The following is a 19,381-nucleotide window of genomic DNA, read 5'->3' on the forward strand; positions in this document are numbered from 1 at the left end:
AAGACCTACACCAGCGTAGTGAAGTCTTTATTGGTACAAGTGAAAATCCTCCCCGGGTTTCCCTGCACCAAGTAAAACAGGCAGCAGCAGAGATCCTTCGGGAAAGCGGTGTGGGCGGCGCGAGCCCTGGGAGCGGGTGCTCTGCGCTTTACGTCTGGGCTCACGGAGGGTCTCACGGCAGCTCTGGACTTGTGCAGAGCGGGGGGGGGGGGCGCAAGTGCAAGCCCGTACCACCTCCCCCCCCCCCCCCGCTGGGATCCCCTGGGCGCCTCTCCCCTTGCTCGCAGCCCCACCGTGTGCCCGGGCCACTTCCATCACCCGAGCAGCTGGGCTTCCACACCTGTGCGGCAGCAGGTGCAAGGGCCCAGGGGCCACAGGCAGAGCTGATGAGTCTGCAGCCAAGGACCCCAAGAAACCCTCAGAAGGACGAGAGTCCAGCACTCAGCCACTTGTCTTCTCAGAAAGTGGTTTCCCAAGCTGTCTGGAGCTACGTTTTTCCGAGAGGCCTCCAATTGTGTTCTGCGACCCCAGGCGGGAACCCCTCCACTCCATCGCTGCACGCAGGGTGCAAAAAAAAGATGTGCTTCCATTCCTCTGTGCATTCAGAAAATATTTACCAAAAAAATAAAAATCTAATTTGCAGAAGACACTGAGAAAACCCCTGGGTGTGCCTTAGGGCAGAAGTTGCCAGATTTTTTTATTTTTTTTCTGGGCAGTCTTAGAGTCTCCATAATTTTTCATGGCACCTGTAAGGCTACAAGAAATCCCTAAAAAGCTTTTTTTTTTCTAAAAAAACTTTTTTTTTTTTAAATCAAGCAGCTAGGGCCAAAAGCTTCATAAGTCTTTTTGGTCTAATAATGTCATAGCCCGTTGAAAAGAAAATGCACAGAGATGGAAAGGAAAAGCAATCGTTTTACACTGTTCTTCAATACACACAAGTGTACAAATGGAGTGTGTGGGCCTGTGGGGCACCGCAGAGCTCCTCCCACCCTGAACTCAGATTGGAAATGACCACCCTCATTTCCCGTAATGCGCTGACTTCCTTTTTTTTTTTTTGTATATTTTTTTATTGGAGTTCGATTTGCCAACATATAGTATAACACCCAGTGCTCATCCCGTCACATGCCCCCCTCAGTGTCCATCACCCAGTCACCCCCACCCCTGCCCACCTCCCTTTCCACCACCCCTCGTTCGTTTCCCAGAGTCAGGAGTCTCTCATGGTTTGTCTCCCTCTCTGATGTTTCCCACTCATTTTCTCTCCTTTCCCCATTATTCCCTTTCACTATTTGTTATATTCCCTGAATGAGTGAAACCATATGTTTGTCCTCTGATTGACTTACTTCACTCAGCATCATCAAGACAGTGCGATACTGGCACAAAAACAGACACATAGATCAATGGAACAGAATAGAGAACCCGGAAATGGGCCCTCAACTCTACGGTTCAACTAAGATTTGACAAAGCAGGAAAGACCATCCACTGGAAAAAGGACAGTCTCTTCAATAAATGGTGCTGGGAAAATTGGGACAGCCACGTGCAGAAGAAGAAAACTAGACCATTCTCTTACACCGTACACATAGATAAACTCAAGATGGATGAAAGATCTTAATGTAAGACAAGATTTCATCAAAATCCTAGAGGAGAACACAGGCAACACCCTTTTTGAACTCGGCCACAGTAACTTCTTGCAAGATACATCCATGAAGGCAAGAGAAACAAAAGCAAAAATGAATTATTGGGACTTCATCAAGATAAAAAAGCTTCTGGACAGCAAAGGATACAGTCAACAAACTAAAAGACAACCTCCAGAATGGGAGAAGAGATTTGCAAATGACCCATCAGATAAAGGGCTAGTATCCAAGATCTATAAAGAGCTTATTAAACTCAACAGCAAAGAAACAAACAATCCAATCAGGAAATGGGCAAAAGACATGAACAGAAATCTCACAGACAAAGACATAGACGTGGCCAACACGCATATGAGAACATGCTCCACATCACTGGCCATCAGGAAAATACAAATCAAACCCATAATGAGATCCCACCTCACACCAGTGAGAATAGGGGAAATCAACAAGACAGGAAACCACAGATGTTGGCGAGGATGTAGGGAAGGGGGGACCCCCTGCACTGTTGGTGGGAATGTGAACTGGTGCAGCCACTCTGGAAAACTGTGTGGAGGTTCCTCAAAGAGTTAAAAATAGACCTGCCCTACGACCCAGCAATTGCACTGCTGGGGATTTACCCCAAAGATGCAGATGCAGTGAAACGCGGGGACACCTGCACCCCGATGTTCACAGCAACAATGTCCACAGTAGCCCAACTGTGGCAGGAGCCTCGGTGTCCATCGACAGATGATGGATAGAGAAGCCGTGCTGTCTATATATGCTGACCTGCTTTGGAAGGGAGGAAATGCCCAAATCCCAGCTTCCCGAAGAAACGATGTCATCAAAAGGTGTGTCGCAGCATCTGGGGAAGCAGGACTTGCCTCGAGCTAGTACTTTCCTCAGTGACCGACAGGTGTCGCTGTGGGTTTCTTTGCAAACTGAACACCTGCCGCAGCACCGGGCACTGCACCGGGCATCCGGGCACGCGGGTGCCGTTGGGTGCCGTTGGGTGCCGTTGGGTGCCGCGACCGCCGAGCCCCACGCGCTCTGCACACAGGCTCTCACCGCACCGCGCGACCACCGCACGAAGCAGGGACCCCCATCCGCCCCTTTCACAGGTGAAGAAACTGATGCCCGACAGCAGGTGAAGGCGCTTGCTCAAGATCACCAGGCACGGCGGGGACTCACACCCAGGCCAGCCGGAGCCAGAGCCCGTGCTCCTCACCTCCCCGGCCCCAGCACAGTCCAAGGCCTGGGTTCAAGGCTAGGCTGAACTTACTCACTGGCTGTGTCTTTTCACGAGTGTCCCAACCTCTCTGGTGCTTGAGCTCACAACTGCCGTTTGTGTACCTCAGGCAGCTTTCTGCAAGTGGATGGGTTTTTTTTTCTTTTTTAAAAGATTTTATTTATTTATTCATGAGAGACACACAGAGAGAGGCAGAGACGCAGGCAGAGGGAGAAGCAGGCGCCCTGCAGGGAACCCGATGCAGGATTCGATCCCAGGACCCCAGGGTCAAGCCCTGGGCCAAAGGCGGTGCTAAACCACTGAGCCCCCCAGGGGGTCCCAAGTGGATGGTTTTTACAAGGGACACAGGATGTATGGAGAAGGCTCGGCACTAACTCAGAGGCAAAACCTCCTACGATGGGAAAAGGAGAGTCGAGGAAGTAGAGAGAGGCGGGAAGAGGAAATCCATGTCAAGGGCAGGCCCTGGAGCAAGACTTTCAGGACCACAGGGAAGACACAGCGCTCGGCCCGGACGCCCCTGGCTTGGGCATCTTGACGACTGGCCTGGAGCTGACAATGCAGGATTTTTTAATCACTGAGTTCAAAATGGATGGGAAAATGCGTGGTGCCTGATGGAAGCTTTTAGTCCTAATTGCTCAAAAATAATAACAATAAAACCCCACCAGCCTCTGTAATTCCCAGGCAGTGCTTTTCTTTTCATTAGGCATTTCTATCTGCTCGTGATGCTATTGTCAAGTGTTCATCAATGCTAATGACGCAGTTCTCCAGAGCCCCATTTTGCCCCAGAAACTGGAAGGGACATTGTTAAGAAAATACATTCCTCACGCCACGATGGATACGTCAGACGGGAAGCGAACAGAACGCGAGCCGGGGCCTCCTCCGCAGCTAAGGGGCTGGGGGTGGGGGTGTCCTTGCAGGGCTCGTGGAATCTGCCAGGCCTGAGCCCCGGGTCCCCCGCTGTTGCCCACGGGGAAGAGTCCGCCGTCGGGGAGTGAGGGGAAGGTGACATTCGAGACGCCTGTGTCCCGGTCCCGGCTCTGCCACTTAGCGGCAGGTCAGGAGGGAACGTTCTCCCGGGAAAGCATCACACCCACTGGGCCGAGGTCCCAGGCAGAGATTTTGGGTGCTGGCCTGGGACCTCGCCTTCTGGATGCTTTCTTTACGGCTCAAGTTTGGCAGAACCCGGGCAGGCGAGGAAGTGGCCCCACGTGTATACTTTGGCTTCAGGCTCCTGGGCTCGGGTCCTAGGCCTGCCCTTTCCCAGCTCCTGACCTCCGGCAGGTCTCGGGACGCTCTCTCTGCCTTTGCTTCGCCGCAGGCAAGGTGGACGTCCTCGGGTCTTACAAGGATTGAACGGGTTAAAACACGGGAGCGAGATACACAGGAAGCGCTCGGCACGCCAGTAAACACACGCAAGCGCTCTTGATAAATGATCAGTTATGAATGGGGGTCAGCAAACTTCTGTAAAGGGCTGGACGGTAAATACTTGCAGCTTTTTTTTTTTTTTTTTAAGATTTTATTTATTTACTCACGAGAGACACAGGCAGAGGGAGAAGCAGGCTCCACGCGGGGAGCCCGACGCGGGACTCGATCCCGAGACCCTGGGGTCATGCTCTGGGCTGAAGGCCGATGCTCAACCGCTGAGCCAGCCAGGTGCCCCCACTTGGGGCTTTCTTTACAGCCTTGCACCCCCTCTGACACAAGTGTTAAACCGAAACACACGAGCGTGGCCGTGTCCCAATATAGCTTTACTTATGGACACCGAAATGTGATTTTCACCTAGGGTGGAATCTTCAGACACTTTTCTTTTGTTTTTTTTTCCCTCATCACTAAAATACGTTAATGCATCGGAGTTCGTGGGCCGTCCAAACCAGGGGCAGGTGTCTGCTGACCCTGTTTTAGGGTCCTAATGTTATTCATCTCCAGTCAGTGAAGTCTCTGGCCTGAGACATGTCCCTCTTCCTCTTGTTCTTCACGGAGAGCCAGCAAGTCCTGCAAAGGAAAACATTCTGGGGATGCAGAGCGGAGCAGGCCCCGATTCGAAGGGTGAACTCTTCGCCAGCCGCACTGCGTTCATGAGCCAACACACAGGTCTAAATTTGTGCATCTTCCAGCTCTGGGATTCCTGGTTCTTCCTTCAATCTCTTGATACTGTTGGAAAGGATTCATCGATGGACATTTTACAGATGAGGACACCAAAGTCTGGAGGGGTTAAGGGATTTGTTCAGGGTCATAAAGTCTGTGAGTGCCAGAAGCAGGATTTGAACCTGTGATCCCTGAGCCCCAAATCTGTGGCCTGAAGTGTTAGGCGGGCGAGGCGGCCACGTCAGCGTGCGGGCTCAAGACCTCGGCAAAAGCAATACGACGGCAAGGAAAAAGGCTTGGGACACAGGAAGCTGAGATCTGGTGGCGATGGGACTGTCCTGCAGAATCACCTGGGGGCCCTCTGCCAGCGTGCGGGCTCCCGGGCCACATCCTAGATGCCCTGAATCAGCCTCTCTGAGGGGGTGGATCCTAGGAATCCGAATTTGAGCAAGCAGCCAGGTGATTCTGGGACTTGCTGTACTGGGCCTGTCAGCGTTGATCCACTTAGCTCGTAATTAATTCATCCAAATAATTCACCGAGAGGTGCCTGGGGCACTGGGAAGCAGCTGAGTCAGGAAGGCCTGGATTCAAGTCCAGGGCCTATTTTGTTCCCCTCTGCATCTGCATCCGCTCTGCCCAGTTTTGGATTATCCCACAGCCTTATTGAGCAAGAAAAGGAAAAAAAGAACATTTTGGGACAACCCAGTATTTTATAATCCAATGTTTTGTCGACATCTTTATTTCTTTCAGAAAGAACACAAACAACCCACGCCATTTGGCTTGACAACCTCACATGTGTATATGGTTTATACAGAGAACTGGTTTTGGGCGGGGGCCGGGGGCGCGCTCACAGGATGACGTGCAGATGGCGGCTTAGCCTCTGCGACCAGGGGCCCGAGTCCAAATATTGCTGCCACCACCTTCCAGATGGGTAACTTCACAGAGGAAATTGCAACAGTTTACATTTAACAGGGTTGCTTTTAGGATGAAATAAGTTCATCTAGGCCTGAGGTCTGCAAACCCAAGTGTGCATCCAAGTCACCTGGAGGGCAGGTTACCACACCGATTCCAGGCCCACCTCCAGCGCTGCTGATGTGTCGGGTCTGGGGTGGACCCCGAGAATCTGCATTTCCCACAAGTTCTCAAGTGCTGCTGCTGTTGCCGGGCTGGGGATCCCCCTTTGAGAACTACAAGTGCAGGTAAATAGCTCAGGCAACGTGTCTGACCCTCAGCATTGCAATCACTGCAAGGATTTCTTGGTCTTGCTGTCATTCTATATAGGGGCACTGCAATGACCTTTGCAGGGCTCACAGGTGCTTTTTATTTTTTTTCCTTTTAATATTTTCCAAGGAGTACTTTTTTATGAGTTAAGTCATGATTCAAAATCCCAGGGTGGGGATCACCGTGTGCCCAGGTCTCCCTTCCACATCTGGGGCAAGGACGGAGGGCAGAGAAGAGGTGGCACCAGTTCAGATGACCCCAGAAATGTGCTGTCCACCTGGTGGTCATCCTCGCTGACAGCCGGGAAGCTCGGCCAGCAGTTCCTGGTCTGGGTCTGGTTGGGAAGGCAGCTGCCGAGGGAACAGTCCGGTAGTTCTTGGCTTTGGGTCTTCTGTCTTGGAGCAGGTGCTAAAGCAGCTCAGTGCCGTGGGGCCCAGCTTCTGACGGCCTTTGCGCAGCCTGGTCCGGTCCGGCCTCTACTCGCTGGACACACGCTCGTGGAAGGGCGACTGTGGACAGCGCCCTCCAGCCGACCGCTCCGTGAGAACGATGAAGACTGAGGTAGGTGCGGGGGATCCTGGGGCCCAAGCACACATCTGCTGAGATGCTGGGAACACATCTCCCGGGGGGCACTTCTTCCTGTGACCCCTGGTGACAAGAGCCCCCACCCACCCGCACGGACCCCATATGTGCTCTGGTTTTCCCAGTTGTTCTGCATGATGTACGTCTGCTTCTCCCAAGCACCAGCTGTCCGTGCCCAGCTGGGAGCTGCTTCCTCAGCGAGAGCCCAGGTAACTCTGCAACGAGGGCTCATCACAACTCTTTCTAGTCCCCATGGGTGGCCTCGCCCAGGAACCAAACCATTAAAAGCCTCGCACACAAATCCAGTGGCAGGTGAGGTGACATTGCCATTCGGAATGTCCCAGCCACACCTGTCTGGATGTTTAGACTGTCACCACACACAGACGTCTGGAGCAGAACTGGCACCAAACGAGGACAGTGCCCAGCATGACCGGAGGGCTCCGTGTGGATGGCCCCCTGAGCCTGTCCAGTTTCCACTCTCTGAGAGCAACGAATACCTCGGGCCTCGCTGCTCCAAGAGTGATCCAGGACCAGCACCGTCAGCATCACCGGGACACATTACAAATGCAGGTTCTCAGCCACCCCAGACTTGCAGAGTCAGAATCTGCATTTTGACGAAATGGCCAGGTGGCCTGTATGCCCAGGACAGTTTGAGAAGCGCTGAGCGAAGGGGCTTACTGGGGAAGGCGCCCACGGGAAACTGGGACTGCAATCTTGGCCTAGTAACTTAGGAATATCCTCCCTGGGCCCTCCGAGCCTCGGCCTTCTCATCTGTAAGATGGGAACGATGGTGACACGGCCGTTGCAGGCTTAATTCATCCCTATGCCAGATATCTGGGTGCCCACCATGTGCCAGGAGCCATGAGAGGCACTGAAGCTGCAGCAGGAAGAAAGGATAAGACAGGCCCTGCCCCTAGCCTCACGGAACCTAGGGTTGGTTAGGGGGCTTAGGAATTCATGACACAAACCAGCGTGAGATGACGTCTACGGCAGAGTAGAGGCTGCGGAGGAGAGGTGCAGAGTTGCCACCCCTGGGAGCGGGGGTCCCTGATGAAGTGATATCCATACTGACACATGAAGAAGGGCAGGTGAAGGTGAATGAGGTAGAAGAATGTTCCAGAATGCTGAATGCGTGGGAATTGGATGCACCTGACACCGCAGTATCTGCCCAGCAAGGAAGGGAGAGTATTAGTCACCTACAGCTGCATAACAAATATCCCCAAACCACTCTGTATTTAGAGTTAAAATTTGGCATGTAGCTCTCTCCTCTCCTTTGGGAAATTAAATTATATGCTCAGGGAAGGAGGATGCTCTGTTTGTATTTTGGGGGGCGGGGGCAGGTAAGCGGACAACCATCTCCTATGTGCCTGGTGCTTGCTAATAGGAACTCAATACCTCCTTCTCAATGAACTGGTGCTGTGTCCTCAGGCCTTTTGGTCGTTTTCTCCTAACACTTGAGATACTGCGGGGTGGAGGCAACAGCACCAGCTTCTTCCGAACTTGACAGGGGAAGCGAACATTGATGAAGGAAGAGGGAAGAAGGACAGGAGGGAGTTTGAGAAGCAGTAATTGAAAAACTAGACAGACCGTGGAAGAATTATAAACAGAAAGCCCCATTCTGCTGCGGCCCATCAGAGCCAGAGGGGCAGCGCACGGAAGGGATGAGCAGAGAAATCCCAAAGACCAGGATCGGAAACAAATGAGCTTTAATGGAACATTTCAGTTCTGGAGAAAAATGCGAACACCGAGTAGAGATAACCACGGAGATAACCACTCAGGCACTACATTTGTGGAAGTGTCATCCAGGCACCAAACGGGGAAGAAGGAGGCAGAAACACAATTGGTTTAATTTTTTAGATTAATTGTGAGCAGTCAATAATGTGGCTCATCCGGGGGCCCAGAGGCGTCTAAGCTATGCTGAGTAATCTCCTTAGGTTGGTAATTATTGTTTGCATTTACAGAATCAAGGCCACAAAAAGGTGGTTTAGAGAAAGCCTCACCGAGCTGGGGGACCGTAATCCTAGCTTTCCCAGCACATCTGGAATGCGGCAGCGATACTATGGTTTCCAGGCGGAGTGTAAGAAGAAAAAGGAAAAAAAAAAAAACACACCAAAAAAACCTTCCTTTCGTCCCTTGCTTTGTGGCTGATTCACCACCAATTCCAAATAATTCACTTTTTCCCCATTTTTATTTTAATTCAAAAATTGGTTGGGCGATTTAAAAAGTACATAAAAGAACAAATAAAATAATAGTGTGCATTCCCCTCACCCAGAATTACTCACTGTTATCGTCTTGCCCTGTGTGCTTTCTTTGTGGTTTTCGTTTTAAGAAAACACATTTTTTCTTTTTTTTCTTTTTTTTTTTTTTTTTTTTTGGTAACAACGAAACAGATTCCTTTGAAAAAAAAAAAAATCAATCAGTGCAGAACATGGCCAAGGCAGAAAGCGTGAAGATGATCCCCGATTCGACCACATTTGGTGGATGTCGTTGCAAACGGCTTTCTGTGCTCCCGTGTGGGGAGAAACCTCATGAGGGCAGGGCTCCCGTCTGTTCCCATCGCCTCTGGGTTCCCAGGGTCTAGGACAGTGTCGTCTAGTGTAGCTGCTGAGAGACTGGCCGAAGGACAGACGGTCTGGGCCAGGCTGTGTGCCACACTGGCGGCTGGTTTGAGGCATCGCCTCCCACCCCGTGCCCCCGTGTTCAGCTCTGGGGGGCATGCAGGTCCCCCGGGAAAAGCAGAGGCAGGTGGAGGAGGGAGGAGGGAAGGCCGAGGCTGACCTGCCGTCCGCACCAGGCGGCGCTGTGACCTGGCATCGGGCACAGGATGCTCTTTGTACAGCTCACTGGCCTCAAACCGATGAGGCTCCTTGCACCACAGGCCACAGTCAGCAAGCTCTGGCCGCCGATCCCTTGGCGCACCTGCAGCCCCCTTCTGGGCCTCTGCTACCATTGGGACGCTCAGGTGGATGCATCTAAGACAGGACTCGGATCGGAGGGTCAGAGGGTCCCTCCGGGGAGGGAAGGTGGCAGCCCTGCAGGCCGGGATGAGGATCGGAGGACATAACCCACAGGCAGTAGAGTTGGGAGCAGGAAAGGAGACGCTGAAACGAGGCCTGGGATTTGCTTCACCTCCCCCAGGACCTGCGGCCGGGGAAGGGGATGGATCCGGGTTTGGACGGGGTTGGACCGGTACGGGGCTGATGGGGTTGGGTGACGGTACGTGAGAGCTCTACGGCGCTGTCCATCACTCTGCGGGTTCAAAAGTCCCCTCAAACAAAAGATGAAGAGACAGAGAGACACAAAGTCAAAGAAAAAGGAAAGTAACTTCCCCTACGTGCATTTTTAAAAATTATTATTATACAATAAAAGACGTGCTCACTGGGAGGAGAGCTTCAGCAACCCAGGAGTGCAGGTTGTGAAAAACATTGGTGAGTGCCTCCCGGGTGTACACACCCACTCCCCAGGGGCCTCTGGACACATCCCTCTCATTGGTTTCCTGTGAATGTGCAAATATCTATCTGGATGTGTAAGGTCAACACATTTTCACGTGCATTAAAGCGAAACAAAACGAGGTCACAATGAAGGACTATTTCTTCTCATCCAGTCAAACGGACTGTGAACGAGGTTTTTCCTGCTTTCAAACCATACATTGTATGTTAACAACAAGAGAGAGAGACTAGTACAACCACTTTGTGACCTGAGAATGCTACAACGTGTAAGATTTGCAAAGCGCCCAATTTCTCTTAATGACAAGATCAAGCCGGCTCTCCAACGGATATATAATTGCATTTTACAGAAGTGGATTGTCCAGTACACAGAGGCAGGGCAACTTGTTTTATTTTATTTTATTTTATTTTATTTTATTTTATTTTATTTTATTTTATTTTATTATTTTATTTTATTATTTTATTTTATTATTTTATTTTATTTTATTATTTTATTTTATTATTTTATTTTATTTTATTATTTTATTTTATTTTTTATTTATTTTATTTTATTTATTTTATTTTTATTTATTTTATTTTATTTATTTATTTTATTTATTTTATTTTATTATTTATATTTTATTTTATTTTATTTTATTTTATTTTATTATTTTATTTTATTTTATTTTATTATTTTATTTTATTATTTTATTTTATTTTTTATTTATTTTATTTTATTTTATTTATTTTATTTTTTATTTATTTTATTTATTTTATTTTATTTTATTTTATTTTATTTTATTTTATTTTATTTTATTTATTTTATTTATTTTTTTCAACTTGTGTATTTTAAACAACTCTGTCCCCTGGTCACCTCTCTGTGTCCATGTGGACCCGTCTGCGCACCATCTTTAGCGACCTCGCCTACTCCTCCGTATAGGGAGGTACTACTGTGTATTTACCCAGTGCGACCTGCTGATGAAATTAGGATTTCAATGCACTCTTACAAGAAGCGCTGCTGCGGTGGGCGGTCTCATCTATAGATCTCCGCCAAACCTACTTAGTATTTCTGAAATCCTGGAAATGTGTTGGAAATCTGAGCAGACATCACCAAAGTGCCTTTCAAACGGACTGTACTGATTGGCACTCCCGCTGTCGGAAGAGCAACGTTACCCCTGGGCTAAGGACCCAAGCCCAACCGGATGTCAGCCCAGGACGGGGCTGCGTTCGGGGTTCCCATCTGGCCAAATGACACCTGCGCCGAGCTCTGTGATCCTCCATCGGGGCTACCATCAAGGGCACTGGCCCGTCCTGGCTTCTCAGGGAAACCACACATTGCCCCGCGTGTGCACCTGCCTCTGTACACGTGACTGAAATAAAGGAAATAAAGGAAGGGGCCAGTGTAGACGGCGAAGGTCCCAGGGAAACATGCTGGAGGGTCCCCCAAACTCCTTGACCCTGGAGGCAGCAGGGAAATTCCTTCAAAAGGGAGGATGAGGCAGTGAGAGAAAGCGGGGACTCCCGACATGAGTGAAAGGCTCGTGGAAAGTCTGCAAAAACGGTTAAGAAGAGCCAAGATGAGAAGGGGAACCGGAGACGGCACGGAAAGGTAGGCCGAGAGAAATGCTGCCAGGAACGCGAGGCAGGAAAGGTCAGCCGCCAAGCAAGACGACTGCATCCGAGCGAACGTGCGCAAGTCATTCGGGGACTGGGCAGGTGGATGCCCCCCATTATTCCTGGCAGGTTCCAGAAGGAGACAAGAAACTTTCGGGGCAAGAAAGAAAAACCGGAACTTGGAAAGGAATCTGAGTCCCCGTGGCATCGTTCAGCCGAGACAGGCGCAAGAAGGACCGTGGAGGCATTTGGGATCCAGCTGGGAATTCTGAGCGCAGCTCAGACCGAAACAACGGAGCCGCTGGTTCTTGTCCTGTTGACTAAAGAGGCTTCAGGGGTGAGAGAGGGGGCAGGGCAGCCCTTCTCCGGTCCAAGCTGCCGCTGCAGTAGGCAGGCGCCGAGGACGCCAGTTCACAAAAGCTGTCATCTTCCAACGGCGGCTCCTTTTGGTGCATTGAGAGGAGGCACAAGAACCGAAACACAACCCCCCCTCGCTGGCTGGGGGGCTTGAGACGTGCCCCTTACGCTCCCCAAGCTTTGGCTGCCTCAACTACCAGCCCCTTCACCCGCTCACCCTTCTCCTGCTCTCCCTCTTGTTCACTCCACTCTAGTCCCTCCGATTTCTTTGCTGCCTCTCAAACCTGCCTCAGGGCCTTTGCACTGGCCAGTCCCTCTGCCTGGACCACCCTCCCCAGCACCTGCACGGCTCTCTCTTCTCTCTGTCATCTTTGTTCGCATGTCACCTTCTCAGAGAGGCCCACCCCACCCACACTGTCCTTAAAACTGTACTTTCCCTCTCCTTCCACGTTTTTTCTTCATAGAGCTCATCACCTTCTAACAGACCCACTGAAGGGAACCTCCTTACTTATTTTATTGCCCGAGTTCTCCCCCTGGAATCTAAGCCCACAGGAGCACTCGGTGGACGCCTGCTTTACTCATTCATCCTCTGTCGTATCACTGACGTCCAGCACAGGTGCCCGGCACACGGTGGACGTACATCTACTGAGGTTCTGTAGGTCCGTCACCAGTGTCGTCATCGTCATCGCTGTCGCCATCACCAGTGAAAGTATGTCATTAACTCAACCAAAACGTATTCCTCACCCAGTATGTTGTCCCCTGGACACAATCCCGGAGACCAGCAAGCAGGCAGACGTGTAACAGCCTATGTGCCAAGTGGAGCGTGTGGCTTGGTCACAGGATGATCGTAACCAGATTGCGGCCACCTTCCAGATTAGGGCCGTTCTCACAAGCCAAGGCCGCACTCCTCAAGGTTCAGACGATCCCGGTCTCGACACAAAGTAGTCGGTGAGGTTGAAACGTGTTGACCTCAAGCTCCCCGTCTTCCCTGTCTAGGCCCTGTTGACCACGCCGTCCAAGCAAGCACATGGGGGCCTCCTGCTGCCTCCGTCATACCCCACAGGGACCCAGGGCTCCTCTTGATCATAAGATAAAGGCAGAAAGAAAGGGTGGAGGCTCAGAGACTCAGGGGCCTCCCCCATTGCTCTCCCATTGCTTCTGGAGTGTGGGCATCCGGAAGGCCAGTGGCACTCACCACGGAAGGTCTCCTCAAATGCGTGGCTTGTGCTAAACTCCCACAGCTTGAAAACCGAGAGACAGGAGGTACCAAATATTTAATATTCGGCTTAGAGGCGGCACCACATGCAAACTAAGTGTAAGGGGCACATAAAGAAGGAGAATCTCATATAATTCGGAGAAAATCATTCTTGCCAGAGCCCACATTTTGCGGAAATTGTCAGCAATTCTCTTCTTACTACAAAAAAGATATTGTGAGATACTGAGACTGTCCAGAAAATTCCCTGCAAAGATAGCAGCACGCTGGGTCAGGGCGTATTCGGTCTGTTGTGTTTGAAAAGCAGATGATCCAGGGCCCGTGCTGAATGCCGAGCGGCCAAGAGGGCACACCGCCGGGCACCGTTTAATCGCACGGCAGGGCGGGGAATGGAAGAGGGCAGTGTCCACCGGGGGAGGCGGCACTTAAGGAACAGGACCGACGTTTTCCTCCTGGAGAAGCAGAATCAACCATTAGGAGGGGTGATGTGAGCAGCTGGCAGCTAAGACACGAAGCTCACTCCCCGGGGTATTCGCGTCACTGTGCTCTGCTCCAGGGTGGGGACCAGCGGCTGATGCCATTGGTCTTGGCGCTGTCCCCTGAGTCACCGCTGGTGATGGAGCCAGGCACGGCGGAGGGACCCTCCCCATCTCAGTGGCTGCAGACCCAGCCTCTGACCCAACGGGCTGTGAGGCCCTGTTTGTTGTCATATTCTGAGCCGAGGAGCAAGCCAGTGGCCCCCTGTGCCGTCTGGGGGCGGGGCAAGGAGTGTGCGCAGCGGGAGAGCATCCCCTTTGGAGTCAGAAGGCTTGGACACCCCCCTCCCCAACCCGGTTGGGCCTAGTTCAGCCTTCCGGCCTGGGACAAACTGCAGCTCTCGGCCTCAGTTTCCACCTCCACGTTAACCCTGCGAGCACGCCGTGAGGACCGTCAGAGAGGGTTGCTTCATGTCCCCATCGCACCCAAATTCACGTCCAGCCAGGACCTCAGAATGCTGTTTAAAATAACAATCTTAGCAAAATTACAGTAAAGATAGAGATGAGGGGCGCCTGGGGGGCTCAGTGGTTGAGCGTCTGCCTTCAGGGCGTGACCCTGGGGTCCCGGGATCGAGTCCCACATCGGGCTCCTTGCATGGAGCCTGCTTCTCCCTCTGCCTGTGTCTCTGCCTCTCTCTTTCTGTCTCTCATGAATAAATAAAATCTTAGAAAAAAAAGAAAAAAAGGAGTGTCCTGATAAGAGACACAGAGACACAGGGGGAAGGCCGTGGGAGACAGGAGTGATGCAGCAGAAGCCCCAGAGGGAGCCCCAGATGCATGGCCAGGAAGGACCGTCCCCTAGAGCCTTGGAGGGAGCATAGTCCTGCCAACACCTTGATTCTGGACTTCTGGCCTCCGGAGCTGGGAGAGAATAGATGTCTGCTGCTGCGGGCCACCCAGTTGGTGGCAATTTGTCACAGCAGCCCCGAGGAAATGAAATGAAGCCACTTAAAAACCGCCCGGGATCTCGTGCGGTGCTGCCCGCCCTCCTGCCTCACCTCCCCGTCCCCGACCGAGTGACAGCTGTGCTTACCTCCCCCTTCGAGGTCTGGCAGGTGCCCACCCAAGCTTCCACACTTGGCCCTCTTGTCCCCCCGGGACCCAGGCCGCCTCCAACTCACTCCTGCATCTTCTCTGTCTTCACCACAATGACCCGTCCTCCAGGGAGCTCCCTGGCCCTGACCAGTACCCTCCACTGTGCACGGCGGCTTCGCCTTTGTTGCTTTCCTGTCACCTCTCACACAGTTGTCATCTCTGTACTGGTTTTAAAACTCTCACTGGCTAGAACGTACGGCCCATTGATGGCAGAGATGCGTCTTTTTTTATTTAACACGACGGCCCCGGCACCTTGTTTTGGAGAGTTTTTTGAATGAATGAATGAATGAATGGATGAATGAATGAGATAACTTTGGGCTCAGAGTCCATCTCCAGGGAGAGGCTACCAGACGATGACGTCACATAGTGGCATGTGCGCACACCCCCCCCCCCCCCCCCCCCCCGCATGACAGAGCTGCATCCCCGCACCTGCAGGAGAGAGGGGGCCTGCAGCAAGGACGCTTCTCCATCCTGGAGCGCAGGCCTCCCAGCTAGAGGGGAGGGCACTCCCCGGGGGAGGGAGAGGCCTGAGTGAAGGTGCAGGGAACAGAAAGCTTAGAGCCTAAGGGAGCTGCAGGGAGCACATCATCCCCGAGGGGCAGGATCTCTCCTTCCAGAAAGCAAGCACGGGGCCTTCAACGGGTGCAGTGGATTTAACAGAGCACGACAGGAGCTGCAACAGATGGAGCCAACAGAGCCCTGTGTTGGGCTGCAGGGGGTGGGTGCTGCGTTCAGTCCCGTCCCTGGACCCCCCACCCAGGGGCAGGGCCCAACCAGCGCAGAGGGCGGGAGCTGCGGTCGTCGTGGGGGGCAGAGAAGGCAGGACAGGAGGCTGCAGGCCCAGACTCCGGGATGTGCTCCGATCGGAAGCACGACCTGCTGGGGGGCGACGAGCCGGCCGGGAACCAACCTAGTAGCTGAATCCAGCACGGACAGAGGAGGAGGCGGCTGCAGACCAGGAGGTCACTGCAGTGGTCCGAGGAGGGGGATCATCAGGGCCTGATTGCGGGGTGGCAGTGGGTGGGAGGGGAAAAGAACCAAGAGATGTGACTAAAGACTGGAAAGAGGAAAAAAAGTCTGTTTGGCTGATTGCAGGAAGCCCTTGCAGTGGGGGAGGGAAGGCGCTGGGGACGACCCGAGGCCTCGCGCTTGCAGAGAACGTGCACTGCCCGGCCCAGAAACGTCGGGAGAAACCTGCTGTCGTTCATGTGAGCGCCCCACGACCACCGGTTCCACGCTTGCGTGGGGAACAGAGAACACGGGGGCGGGGGGAGTCCAGGAGCCCCTCCCGGCCCGCACACACACGCGCGTGCACATACACACGCACACAAAGAGGACTGGAGACCACGGGCCCAGGCAGCTGGGGTCCTGCCTCAGTGAACCCCGGGCTCTGCTCCTGAAATCCCGACCTTCCAGTGATTCCAAGGAAAAGCCACTTCCTCCCGTGCCCTGGCCCTGACCGGGGAACACACTCCAGCCTCGGGCTAGAAGAGGGGCGCGGCGCTTCCTGGTGCAGGGACCAGAAGCCAGGCCCGCGTCGGCCACCGGCGCCTGGGTCTCTGCGGCTCTGGGACGAAGGACGGGAGACCTGAAAACGAGGTACGACTTCATTCTTTGGGTACTGACCCGAGCCCGAGAGAGGAGGCGGCGAGGCTGCGGAGCGCTGCAGAGGCAAGAACACCGGCAACTGAGCTCTGGCCTGCGAGGCGACCCGGGCCCTGGGGGGGAGCAGGCTCTCCGACGGGAGGGTCCGGTACCGAGGCCCCTGCTAAGCCCGCCCAGTGCGGCGCACACGGCCTGGGTCCTCCAAGCGGGGCTCCGACGGCGGGTGCCCCGCTCCACCCGAGGGCAAGAACCCCTTCATTCTCAGAGCCGGTCATCCTTGGACGCCGAGGGTGGCCTCGTCCTGTAAATGTGGCCACGCCCCCTCGGAAGGCCAAGCGTCAGCGCCCCGTCCCTCCCATCAGACTCTCAGGGGCTGGGACCCGGGCCCCGCAATGCAAGGGGCTGCTGGAGACCAAGGGCAAGGTCCCCTAAGTCTGTCACCTTGTCCAGCGACCATTCTGGTGCCACACATGTAGACCCGGGAAGAGTCCCAATTCGGGCTGGGGGTGGGGGCGTGGGCGGCATCCCGACCCCAAGGCAGCGAGCGAGGCCTTCCCGGGAGCTGCAGCAGGGGCCCTGTGATGTGTGTGGCCAGCACCGCCTCCAGCCAGCGCCCCCCCAACCAGGTCCCCCTAGTCAGCACCACCCCCCGGTCAGGGCCCCCCATGGCCAGCACCCCCTGTGGCCAGGCCCACTCCAGCCATGGAACCCCAGCCAGGCCCCCCGTGGCCAGAGTTCCCTGCAGCCAGGGCTCCCCCCAGCCAAGCCCCCCCTGCCAGCACCACCCCCTAGCCAGAGCCCTCCGTGGCCAGGGCCCCCTGCAGCCAGCACCTCCTGTGGCCAGCACCCCTGCGGCCAGGGCTCCCCCCAGCCAGGCCCCCCCCCGCCAGCACCCCCCAGCCAGGGCCCTCCGTGGCCAGCACCGCCCCCGTGGCCAGCGCCCCCCATGGTCAGCGCCCCCTGCATGAGTGCCAGCCCATGACACGAGGCTGCTCTGGTGCCGCCGGGTGGGGAACCCTCAGCTTTGCTACTTAACGTTGGGGCTGCAGCCCTCCAGGGGGAAACAGGACGGGCTGAGAGGGTGGAAGCAGGGTCCCAGGGACAGGGCGCCTTCTGGGCGCGTCCTGACCGTGTGGCGACTCTCCGCACCGGGCGTGTTTTACTCCCGCAGCCGCCCGTGACCTGGGCCGCCTCTCGGCTCCTTGGAGTTCTGGGTCTGGCCCCGACAAGCTGCGCGACTGTGGCCACGCCCTTGGATGCTCCGAGCCTCAGTTTCCACGTCTGTACGAAGAGGATCCCGCCACGGGACAAGCGTCTGTCTCCTCCTCCCGTCCCCTCCCTGTGTTCCCACCGCCCCCGTCACCGCGGCCACCACGCTCCGGGCATCCCAGACCTGAGCTTCCCCACGGGAGCGTCGATGGCAGAGACGAGAAGCAGCGGTTTGGGCCTCCTGTTGGCCATGGTTCAGAGAGGGCCCCGTGTCGGTGATGTTAGTGACCTTCGGAGCTGAAGCCTCCGTTTTAGAACCACAGGAGCCGAATCCTCCCGGCAACCACATGGGTTTGCAGGAGGAAGCCGAGCTCCAGCGGACAGCACAGCCTGGCCCGCGTCTCCATTCAGACCGGCAAGTAGGAAACTCACGCACCCTCTGAGCCCCGCGTCCTGCGCGCTGAGGGCACCCGGGGCCTACTGGACCCGTCCGAGCAACTGGCACGTAATTAAACGAATGACTGCTTGGGTGAGTGAATGAGGAGCAGTATTTTTGGAAAAGCAGTACAGTGAGGTTGTTAGGCTCCTGGATTCTAGGGTCAGGAGACCAGGCCTCTCCCGCTTATCAGCGGCGTGACCTTGGGCAAGCTGCCTGACTTCTCCGGTCCCTGGTTTCCTAATCTGTAACGCGGGGATGGTGACGGTACTTTCGGTCGCTATGAGGATAAAGAGCTCCCTTGTTTAAAGTACTTATACGGCGCCTGTTATGGGACAGGGGTTGCAAGAATTCGGCATTGCTGCTGCTTTATGGTGGGCGGGACGGAAGGCTGGGGGGAGCCGGCCTGAGCACAGCCGCAGCGTGTCGAAGGGACAAAGGACAGGACGGGAAGACGCGTGGCCAGGTTTGTAGCTCAGTGCTATCTGATCACGGGGAAGCCCCGAAACCTCTGCAAACCTCAGTGCTCCCGTTTCTCAAACAGGGGTGACGGTCCTGCTCACCTGTCGGGCTGGGAGATACTCACGGGAGAAGGTCTCTGCGTGCACCGTGCAAACCGGGAACCACTGCGCACGGGTTTGCTGTTGGGAAAGGCAACCGACCTGGACCCAAGCCCCGGGCAGCCCCCACCCACCGGTCAGGGGGCAAGACTAGGCTCCATGGATGCAAAAGGGAGAGAGTAACGAAGGATCCAACAGAACGTACTCCACAGGATGAGTGTCCTCGGATCCACATCGTCCTCAACCGTGGCACCGTCACTATTCCGGGGCCGGGCAATCCCTGGGTGTGGGGCCGCCTGTGCACCTGGGGACGGTTAGCAGCACCCCTGGACTCTACTCACTGCATCCCCGCCAGTTGGGCAACCAAAAATGTCTCCGGACGCTGCCAGAGGTTCCCCCGAGGGACAGAATCACCCCTAGCGGAGAGCCACTGAGCTACCATAAAAGCAGCACCGCGCCAGCTTCATGAGTGACAGCGATGAGCAGGTGCTTTTACAAATGTGAGACACCCAGGGGCCCGTGTCCATTAAGGGGGACTGCAAAACGTCCCCGATTCCTCGCCCCAGGCGCGGCCATGTGACTCGCTTTGG

The 19,381-nt window shown here is 54.4% G+C and overlaps 1 protein-coding gene and 1 long non-coding RNA gene across 6 annotated transcripts in view; one reads left to right on the plus strand and one right to left on the minus strand.

The window, feature by feature from the left end:
* KAZN (kazrin, periplakin interacting protein) overlaps positions 1–19,381 on the minus strand; it is a 1,010,923-nt gene that overhangs the window by 305,806 nt on the left and 685,736 nt on the right. The window contains exon 1 of one of the 4 annotated variants that reach the window (XM_072828272.1): positions 2,394–2,591. The exons of the other annotated variants lie outside the window; for them this stretch is intronic. The gene's annotated coding sequence lies outside the window, so the exon portion shown is untranslated. Of the gene's footprint in view, positions 1–2,393; positions 2,592–19,381 lie in introns of those variants that run through there. 4 annotated transcript variants of the gene reach the window in all.
* On the plus strand, positions 2,621–8,894 carry LOC140634403 (uncharacterized). Of its 2 annotated transcripts, XR_012031903.1 has the most exons (3): positions 2,622–6,137; positions 6,565–6,720; positions 8,703–8,894. It is a non-coding gene; the product is annotated as an uncharacterized lncRNA (long non-coding RNA). The 2 variants fall into 2 exon arrangements; XR_012031902.1 differs by having other exon boundaries at positions 2,621–6,720.

The sequence above is a fragment of the Canis lupus genome, chromosome 5 (genome assembly GCF_048164855.1).
Source record: "Canis lupus baileyi chromosome 5, mCanLup2.hap1, whole genome shotgun sequence".
Taxonomy (NCBI): domain Eukaryota; kingdom Metazoa; phylum Chordata; class Mammalia; order Carnivora; family Canidae; genus Canis; species Canis lupus.